General features: G+C 24.5%; 1 long non-coding RNA gene across 1 annotated transcript; it reads right to left on the bottom strand.

Annotated features, from left to right (window-relative positions):
* Nucleotides 1-2,126: 2,126 nt before the first annotated feature.
* Nucleotides 2,127-7,143, bottom strand: LOC129988861 (uncharacterized). Its single transcript, XR_008785695.1, has 3 exons — nucleotides 6,981-7,143; nucleotides 6,051-6,119; nucleotides 2,127-3,487 (listed from the first exon to the last, which is right to left on the bottom strand). It is a non-coding gene; the product is annotated as an uncharacterized LOC129988861 (long non-coding RNA).
* Nucleotides 7,144-11,416: the final 4,273 nt, after the last annotated feature.

The following is an 11,416-nucleotide window of genomic DNA, read 5'->3' as shown; positions in this document are numbered from 1 at the left end:
CGCTCCGGCGACGACTCAGTGCCATGCCAGTGCAATAGTAAAACTATTTTTATACTTTTATATGACAATACCTAATGAAAGCTTTTTATTTCATAATCGAGACACGCAAAAATTCTTAAACAGTTGCAAAAAGTGTGTTTTTGTGAAATTTAACGTCCTTGCGGCACCTCAAGATATATTCTAATATATTTTTATAATTTTTCTTCTTATCTATACCAAAAGGCAACTTTTTAGCGCTATTACAAATTAAAAGTTGATTATTTCGTAAAAAAACAACAACTTGAAAATGTAAAAAAAAATTTCAATTTTATGAAATTTAAACGTCCTTGCAGCACCTTAAGACTAACTCCAATATTTTTCATATTTATAATTTATTTTACCTACACCAAAAGGCAACTTTTCCGCTCTATTACAAATTAAAAATCGATTTTTTTTTTTTTCGTTCCGCTCTATTGTACAGCAATATCAAACAATATCTAAAATATATCAATATCTAATATATATCAATATTTCAAATCATATATCTATCCCATTATATAAAGAGAAAAGATAAATGAATGACACAAATACAAGGGGGAAATACAAATCAGATCTAGAATGACAAACACATATAAAAAGCACCACTAGAAGGTAAAGCAAGAATATGAGCAGAAACGAACAAAGTTTTTAATAGCTATAATCTTACATAAAAAAACAACTAGAAGATGTGCCAGAATAATTACAAAAATAAAGAATGAATTAAAACAAGACTGTAAACAACTCAAGACATAGATCCATCATCCTAGCCTCTTCTGAATTTCTTTACATATATCTCTTGAGACTTCACAAATCTTCTCCATCATCCTTAGCGAATCCTCGTTCTTAGGTACATTAAGAAACTAATGAGGTTTGGATTCGCTAAAGGGGCGACGGAGGTGATAAAAACTATATAGTAAGCGTACATTGAAAAGCGAAGTGGGCGGGAAAAATGGACTTTTTTTTTTTTTTTTTTAAACAAGAGTCCAGGCTATGTGCTCGCGAACAGGAGAGAAAACTTCGTTAAGGAAATTTCCCTTATATTCGACACAACCACACACATATTAATTACTTAGTAATTTTATGCTGGAGAGATAAATATATATATAATTACATCTAATTTCATTGTTAAAAATTTTTATGAACAAATATTATAAGAGGTTTGATTGTATATGCAGTGACATTGAATCAGAATACAATTTAATATACTGAATCCTTCTTGGAAAAAAATTTGCAGTAATGTTTCTAAGGGAAAAATTAAAGACAAAACAAGTATTTAAAAAACATCTCTAATACAAAAAAGAGTGGTTTGTTTTATTATAAAATACAATTTACAAACTGATTCTAAGAATAGAATTGTTTAATCAAAACTTTTGCACTTTTTATAAAGCAAGATAATCTACAATTTCTAATGCATATACTGCAAATTTATCTTTAATAATTAAAAATATGCATTAAACAAAAAATATTTAACAAATCAAGTAGGTTATGTCAAAAATTTACATTTTTTAATCGATGATAAAATTTTGAATATTAAACATTATAAAATTTATTAATCCTTAACATTCCATTTTTTTTAAATCTTCATTTTCTTCTGTTGATGCTATTTTCAAAATATAAGCAAGGCAGTCAATTAAATAAAATAACAATTTGTTCAAGTGATTTCTGTTCTACATATACCAACTTGAAATTATTATCACTCATCATTTCCAATGGAATTACATTAAAACACTCACTTAAAAGGCAAAAATCTACATTAAAACTTCCACTAATAAAACTTAACACTACATTGTTATATTTTAATATACCAAAGCTTATAAAATAACATGAAATTTTTGTTAATTGATATTTTATATAAATTTAAGAAGGGTAAAATATTATAAGAGAAGCAATTCTACATAAAAAGATAATAATTAGTTCTTCATTTTTAATAAAAATGAAACATTTTTTTTCGAACAATATTCTTTAGAAGATTGTAAGTATTTTATCTTATTTCATAACACAATACATTATTGTTTCTGAGAATATTTTTTTTAAAAAATTACATTTCAAATACTTTAAACATTTTAAATGAAATAGAAAACTATATATATATATATAATTGACTCAATTGTAACAAATACCTTCAACCATTTAAAAGATACATAAAATTTTCATTAAAATTCTGAATTTGTCATTTTTAAAATAATGAAACAAGACTTCCAGTCTGCACTTTAATTAATGTTCAAATTAATGATTTATTGAAATGAAACCCATTCCAGTAAATCTCAAAAATGTCCTTTAAAGTGTCCACAGAACACTATTTTGTATATGTATATTTCAAAATTAAATGGATTCCATTTAGAATGAGTCATAGAATATTTCCTTAAATAACAGAGCCAAAAGAATTTTTAACTACATAAATCATAAACATGCAGTTTTTTCTTTTGTATGTATTGGAAAATGCATTTTTAAATTCGTTTTTCGAGAAAATGCTTTATTGCACACATCACATATGAATGGTTTCTCGTTTGTATGTGTCTGTAAATGAGTTCTAAGATTGCTCTTTTGAGAAAATGTTTTACTACAAAAATTACAATCAAATGGTTTCTCATTTGTATGCATCAGTAAGTGTCTCTTTAAACTTCCCGATTGAGAAAATGCTTTGTTGCAGAACTCACAAACATATGGTTTCTCATTTGTATGAGTAAGTAAATGTCTCTTTAAATTCCTTTGCAAAGAAAATGCTTTGCAACACAAATTACAAGCATGTGGTTTCTCTTTTGTATGGGTCAGTAAGTGTGCCATTAAATGTGCCTGTTGAGCAAATCCTTTGTTGCAGACCTCACAGACATGTGGTTTCTCTTTTGTATGGGTCAATAAGTGTGCCATTAAATGTGCCTGTTGAGCAAATCCTTTGTTGCAGACATCACAGACATGTGGTTTCTCTGTAGTGTGTGTCAGCAAATGAGTCGTTAAATGTCCCAACTGAGAAAATGCTTTGTTACAGATGCCACAAGCATGCAATTTTTTTCTTTTATTAGGATTTAAAGGCATCCTAAATTATTGTGGCAGATCAAAACATCTTTTACATAAGTCACAAGTGTACAATTTACTTTTTGTCAGGCCACCAATGATTATTCAAATTCTTTAGCTGATTAAATTCTTTGCCAAAAGCATCGCAGACATTCCCTTTCCATTAAAACTTGGCGTGACTTTCCTTCAAAAAATATAATATCTCAATCTATTTTTGGCCATACCTACTCACCAATTCTAGATAAATGAGAAGCATTTAATACTTCAATAATGGACAGTTAATTTCTATTCATCTGTTTTTTAGAAAAAAATTCAATACAAGATTAACTGACGGCTTCAGAATGTTTCTGTTCTGAATCCATGGAAGATGAATGCTCTAAAGTGGAAAACAATATGTGAAGTACTGATGCTTCTTATCTTAAAGGAAAGCAAAAAAAACTGCGATGCTGATCCAGATCTAAAGAATATAATAAGAATGTCTAAGGAGCATATAATATGTAATGTACATATTTTATACTCAGAACTAATAAAAATGTCAATAATTTAAAGTACAACAGAAATCTATAAAACTAGCCATTCTACTATAAACTAGCCATACTCGTGTATCCTATAATTATTATTCAGAAAAAAGTTTGGAATCAATATATAGATCCTACTAGAAATATCATGATTAGATAAACATAGTGTCAAATGCAACCATAACACCAACATTTCAAAACAATGTATATAAAAAGAAGCCTTTTATAGATAGTTAAGTTTAAAGCAAGGTTCGAGCTGATAGAATTATATATTATAAAAAATAATTCATCAAATGTCAAAAGGAATTATTTTTAAATATTTGAAAATTTTGGATTATTTTTTAAAAAATTGTTATTTACAGTAACTAAATATTTTATAACATGAATCTGCAATTAACAAAATTTTCTGAATTTTCCTTTAAGAGAACAAATCAATTTAGCTATTCCGATATAAATGTAATACTGAAGAATTCAAATTTAATCACATTTATTTCTCAGTTAATAATATGATTATATCACTAAAATATGAGCTTTTTTAAAAAAAAAAAAAGAAAAAAGAAAAGAAAATGTTGAGCAAACAACAAATAGATAAAGTAACTTTTGATTTTTATAATGATTAGTGTCTGTAATCAATCATCAAATAATATTGCTAAGTAAAATATAAAATTTTGAATAATTTATTTTTAAAAAAATTAAACACTGATTTCTTTTGTATAAAAATAATTCAATCCTTTTGTTTTATTCGATTAAAAAAAAGGAAATAAAAGAATAATTTTCAACAATACTATAAAAATGAATAAAATATATAGGTATAAAGAGAATACTTAATGAATTTTCTCAAAATAAAACATCATACTAAAAAAAGGCACATCCAATTAAAAAGATATTTTTTTCTTAAAAAAAATTGATAGCTTTTTCTGCACAAATAATAAACTAATAAGAATATTCTAGAACAAAGTTTACTTTTGCCCCTACTTTATTCTGATATTAAAACAAATTTATATGTCTCAAATTACTTACATAAAGTAATTTTGCATAAATATTTAATTTTTATATGCTCAGCACATATGGAAAAACACAAGAATTAAGCAGATTTAATTAATAACCTTTGTCATTAAGATAATTATGTTATTGTATTTCAATAGTAATCAAATCATCTTTATCATTTTATCTTTTAAATATTTTAGTTTTTATCTCTAATAAATTATTTCAAAAATATTTTAACAGCAAAACAAAAATAACTTTAAAAAATCACATTCATAATACAATAGTATTCTAAAATATACATTACATAAGATAAAAATGTACTATTCATACAATACTATATATTAATTGAAACTGATTTTTAAGTAAAATAACTAAAAACTGCATACCTATGCAATATAATAAAAGTCACAAGAATTATATAAAAGCTTATTCTTCAATAAAATTCATTTAAAGAAAAGTAATTATGCCATAATACATATTTCTCACATATATAACTTCTCTTAATGCTTGCAAGTTTATAGCACCTGTTACATTACATAATGAAACTCAATTATTAAATATTTCTCCCTCTCTTCATAGATAATAGATAAACATTTGTACTAACCTAATTATTTCAATTTATCACATAAAATATATTTGTTTCATTATAAATCCAGTTTCAAAAACAATTTTATTACTTAAAAAAAAAAAAAAAAAAAAAACTTGACACAAATTAAAAATAATAAAGTCATAAAAATAAAATTTAGATTATGTCATCTATAGAAAAATACAAGCAAAACATAATTAATCATTTTTAGTAATATTTTTATTAGTAATATGAGCATGAGCAAAAAGCAATATTTTTTGCTTCATGCATTCCAATCCCGAGTAAGATATGTTGATGCTTCTTCATTATATATTACATTAATAAATTGTAATATGAAGAATTATTGCTAGACCTAAGATTTGAAAAGATTTTGTCTGAGGATATCAACAAAAAAATATCAACCCTTTTTAATAAATTAGTTAGCAGTTCATATAGTATAATATTTATTATACTTGCTCTGAGGCTGAAATATAAAAAGGACTTCAACTTTTAAATAAAGATAATGCATTAAAAAGAATGAACTCATATGGAACAATGGAATAAGAAGTATTATCATGTGATTTCCCGTCCGATTGCAGTATTTTTCTTCCCTTCATTCAAAAATCTTTTAATGTGATCACAGAAATGTGAATTTTTCAACATCAAATAATTAAAAGAAGGTTAATTAGTAAGATACAACTGAAAGTTTATTTGAGAGAAATGTATTTAATAATTATTTTTTAATATCATTTCTGGCATTTTTATACAGTATCTAAAATAATAATAGAATATGGAAAGGTAAAATCTGATTTGAAATCAAATTTCTTTAATTAAATTCAAGTAATTTCAAATATACACAAATTAATATTTTTAAGCAAATGATTTAAGTCAAATGCTCACTTATACGATTAGAAATGAGTAAATGAATACAAAAAACAAAGAGAAAATACCTGGCTAAATCAAGAAGCAAAAACTAAATTTTTCCCCCACCTTATTTTAGAAATATTCTTCTTACACTTCTGAAAATAAAATATATTTCAAATGTTGCAAGCTTTACTTTAAATGAATTTATATCCAAACAGAATTAAAATTTATTATAAATAAATCTATATTAATTAAACAAAACATAGAATATTCAATAGTTATAGAAAATGTAAGAATATTTATGAAAACATTTTTCAATATAAAAAGCATATTAACAATATATTAAACAGAAAAAGAAAAACTCTCATTGCCAAAATAATTTGAAAGTAGTTACACAGAAATTTAATGAGCTACCTGAATTTAAAAACTGAATAAGCAAATTCTCATGAAAATACAAGCAATACATAAAAACAATTTTTAAAATAACAAAGCAAAATATGTTTACAAAACTGAAAGCATTGTATATATACACTATTAAATTTGTATAAAAAATAGTATCACAAGAAATACTGCACTGTGGTCTTTACTATTTAACTATGAAAAGTTATTCCACTACCCCTCAAGTATTCTAACACTACAAGTCGATCAATTCAATTTAAATCATCAAAAAGTTAATAATTTAAAACTTTTATAAAATAATTCACAGTTTTTCAGTCCCCATTCTATAATCAAATTACAAGATAAATGTTTCTATTCAATCCCATTAAATTCTTGAGATGTTTAAGAATCCCATATGATTTTTTTCATGATATTATGTTTATGAATGACTTAGTTTTGATTTATAAATTTAAAAAATTAATTAAGCATCTGTTCAGTAAATTTTTAAAAAATTGATAAATTAAATTGATAAAATTAAAAACTGTCCGCTTTTATATATGGACAAACTATAAACTTTCATAACCAGACAATTTTTTAAGACAGTTAACCCAAAAATTGCATATATTGAACTAACTTACGGCCGTATTCACCAACCGTTGTTAAACATCGGCTGATGATTAAACGCTGTTCAGCAGTCAAATCGGTATTCACCACACCAAACCCGTTGTCAATTTCCCCCTGTTTTCCCCCATTTTTTGATTCATGGACTTCCGATGATCACATTTGATCAACGGTTTTCCGCATGCGCAGTTCTCAAGAAGGACAACTGTTACATTAGTTTTCAAACAAACATGGAGGATTTAGATACATTGGAACTATTGCAGTTGATATCAGATAGGAGGTGAATAATTTACACTGACAGAGTTTCTGATTTGGATTTGTTAGATGAATGTGATTTTGTTTCCAATGCATTTTATCTTTGAGAAGGAGAAATTAAGCATCAATATTTTACGAAACAGTGCTGTAACTACTGAAGAGAAATTGTGTATTGCCTTACGTTTTTTTGCTTCAGGAAGTCATCAACAAATAATTGGTGATTTCAATCAAACTATCCAGTCATCATGTTGCCGGGCTATAAATGAAGTATCTAGATGTATAGCTGAAATGAGGCCAAGATTCATTTACCTACCAAATAATGAATCTGAGCGACTTGAGGTATGTTTACATTTATCCCTTTTACATCGTTCATATGGGAATCCCTTTTTATTGTTATTATATCCGAGTTGATTTTTGATTATTATTTTCTGGAATTAAAATTAGAATCTGTCATTTGTATAATTCCGTGAACATTCAAATTTTTGAAGCAAAGGAATTATAATTAAAAGAATTTTCTAAACTTATTAATACCTTTTAGAAAACTCATCAAGTTTAGTACGATTATACTGTTTTTTGTCAATACTGTTTTACAGTTTTTTGTTCCTTAAAATACTTCCATTAAAAACATTTTATTGCATATTTTCTATCTGGTTAATCTAATGACTTGCTAATAAAATAAGTTATTTCATATCTATACATATTCATATCATTTGTGTAGTCTTATAGTTTTTTTAATTATGTTATTATGGCGATATAAGTTATTAAAAATTGATAATGTATGTATGTAATATTTTTTCAAATCATTTTTAATTAACTTTTAATATTACTTTTATAACTAGAATTCATCTGTAACAGTTTTTGCATTTGTTATGCTATAAGAAAATTTTCCCATTCTTTACATAGACAGTGTACATGTTAATCAATTTTAACCTTGCTCCTTTTATTTTTCAATTTTGTAAATCTGAAAAAATATAATAAAGAATTCAAGTATTAAAGATTATTTGCAATATAAACTTAACATTTTAATTATGCTTTATTCCATATTGAAAAATCTTATTCTTCTACCCCTACCATTATACCACTGTATATCAAAGATTACGGCAGATTTTTGTATGAATAAAGCAAGAAGGGTTTTTGAGAAACAACCACCTAAATAATAAATATGTTTTCGTTGAACAAATAATATTTTAAGATTAGGAAAAAAAATATTCTTTCTGTAGAATATTTTCCAAAGTTATCTGCAATCACTTACAAATATTTTAGAATGCACATTTCTAGTGATTGAGAATAGAATATCTTATGTCTTTTTTTTTATATATATAAAAAAGTTTTAAAAAGTACTGTATAAATGAATTCTAAATTTAGTTACAAAAAATGGAATTTTTGTCTTATATCAAATATTATAATATTTAAAAAATTTAATATTATAATCAAATAAATGATAATATTTGTGTTTATACTATCAATTTTTAAGTATGTCATGTAAGTATTATTGTTAAATTAGCAATTTTTTTCATTAGTTATTTATAATATAATTAATTCTTATTTCACATTTCTCAGATTATAGACTTGCAAAGATATGGAAGAAATAAGGAACAGCCTTTTCCTCCTGAAAAAAAAAAAAAAAAGAAAGAAAGAAAGAAAAGCAACAAACAAAAAAATCTTTTTCATCTGTCTGGTGATGATTATACAGGATTGCTTTTTGTATTTTTGAAACTTTCCTGTATGACTCATTTCCATGATTGTACACTGTTTTCACATGGGTATATAAGTTTTTTTTTTTTTTTTTTTTTTTTTTTTAGTAAATTGATTTTTTATGTTATTATTTATTTTATAGAAAAAGAATTATTGCAGTTTTTATTATGATTAATAATTAGAAATTTAAAGAAATTACTTTTGTTACTTATAAATTGTGTGATATAATAATGTGCTTAGTTACTCAATATAGCTAATCTCTTTTACAATATCAGTTTACTTCAGCTTTAATCTTCAACAATGTGTATAAAATTAACATTTTTTAAAGAAATCAAATTTTGACCTTTGTTATCTGCTGAAAATGATTACCAATTTTTATTAATGTTTTCCTTCTCATTACATAACAAATTTTAACATTATTTCTAATGTATTCTCTACCTGATTATTTTTTGAATTTATCTGTATAGAAATGACTAAATAATTCCTTATTCCCATCTTTGAAAATCAAATGTATTTTTAATTTGATGTTGTTCTTTTTATGATTTATAGAAAATGACATGCATGTATGACTCATATCAGTGTAGTTATTTTTTAGTGGTTTTATGTGCTCATTATCTTATTACAATATGTATATGTATTAGAGAAATAAAAAGACACATATAGAAGAATTTTGTATTAAGAATCAGCATTAATGTTGCACCTCTATTGACACTTTCTTGTAATTCTTGTAGAAGAATTTTGAATTAATAATCAGCATGAATGTTATATTTTAAAGTACCTTTAATGGAACTTTGTTTTAATGCTTGTAGAAGCTGTAACTTCTCTGTCAGAATTTTCTTTTGTAATTCATATATGTTACTTTTCGAGTCAAATTTGAATAAAATAGATTTTTGTATACAGAAGTCCTTTTTTAATTTTGCATATTTTAAGACATTCTGAGAAGTGTGTGAAAAACAAAGAAAATAGATTAATTGTGATTTGAAAATTTTGGAATTTGAAAAACAAGTATAGATAATAACTTATCCGAGTTAATTCAAATTTCTACAAATTATGATGCAAATATAAAATTTTAAAAAAGAGGTTTTTATTTTAAAAATTCAACTTAATTTAACTGACAGTTTAATGTAACCTATTAGAATAATATTTAAGATTATTTCAAGAAAAAAAATTTTGTGAAAAATTCTTTTACTTTTTTGAAACATTTCAATTTGGATCATCTTTCATCAAATTTAAATATAGAAAGAGATTCCTTATTTAAATACACAAGATCCTGAGTTGAAAAATTTGACAATTAAACAAAGGAAATTATGCTGACTTAACAGTATTTAGTTAGATGTTGTGCTCATAGGTTTATGATTTCAGGAAGTAATGATTGCCATGAAGATATGAATAATTAAAAACATCGTTGGAAATTAATATAATAAAGTGACAGATATTATTCAAGTATGAGTAGAAACTAAATGTTAAAATATCAAAAAATTAATAACTTTTTTGGTACAAAATCCTGGGAATAAGAAAAATAAAAAAAATAAAAAAAAGGCAAAAACTTGTTGAAACAAATGGAATTTCACATTTACTTGAAAGAATTAAAATATCATTACTAGTTTCTGACAGGCTAATCAAGTTAAACTGTGTTGCTTTTTGATTAAGTTTGAATCATCAAGCAGAAAGTGTTAAAAAATTTATTGTTGGTTGTTGATGTTTTTCCACTCAATTTATTTGTACAAAAGTGAGTGGTGAGTGCTTATGATGTGCAAATTAATCATTTCTTTTATTCAAGGATAGCAATTCTAAAATAAGTATGGTTGTCATCAATATTTATATTATTTTTATGCAGATTTGTAATGGCAAGATTGTGAAGTACATGTTGTCGAACTGACAATTAACTCATTCAAATTTAAAGAGTTGTTAAATTCATTGTTTATAAAAAGTTTTAGATATGAGATACAAATGAGCTAATTCACTTCCACAATAATAAAATATTATAAAAAATTATTGCATGAATATTTATTTTGGTAAAAAAGGCTCTTGTTTTTCATAAGAATTCTTCAATATTCATATACAATTTTCACTGACTTTTGTTTATAATTTGAATTTTCTGATTTGCAGCATATATTCTGAATGTATATATTCTTCTTATATGTATATATTCTGACATTTATAACAATAAATTTATATCTTTTTTAACAAAATATATGTAAAAATTTAATATTCTGATAGTTAATAAAAGAAAATTTTTCCATATTTGCTTTTCGATGGAAATAAAAGCATACCACAGAATAAGTATTTTTTACTTTTATTCCGCTTTGAGGGAAAAAAATTATCTCAAACACTACTGAATATGTAGACAGCTAATACATATTTAAATATTGACACCAAAAACAATCTTAGTATTTTTTTTTAAATATAATATATTGTGGAAGTTTAAAACCTATTTGTTTAAAAATAAATGCTGAAAGTCTAATAACAATCTTAAAGAGAAGTTTGTAATATATGCTATAAA

The sequence above is a fragment of the Argiope bruennichi genome, chromosome 10, assembly GCF_947563725.1.
Source record: "Argiope bruennichi chromosome 10, qqArgBrue1.1, whole genome shotgun sequence".
NCBI classification, from domain to species: domain Eukaryota; kingdom Metazoa; phylum Arthropoda; class Arachnida; order Araneae; family Araneidae; genus Argiope; species Argiope bruennichi.
Note: the sequence above shows the minus strand (reverse complement) of the source record. Positions and strands in the feature narration are given on the sequence as shown.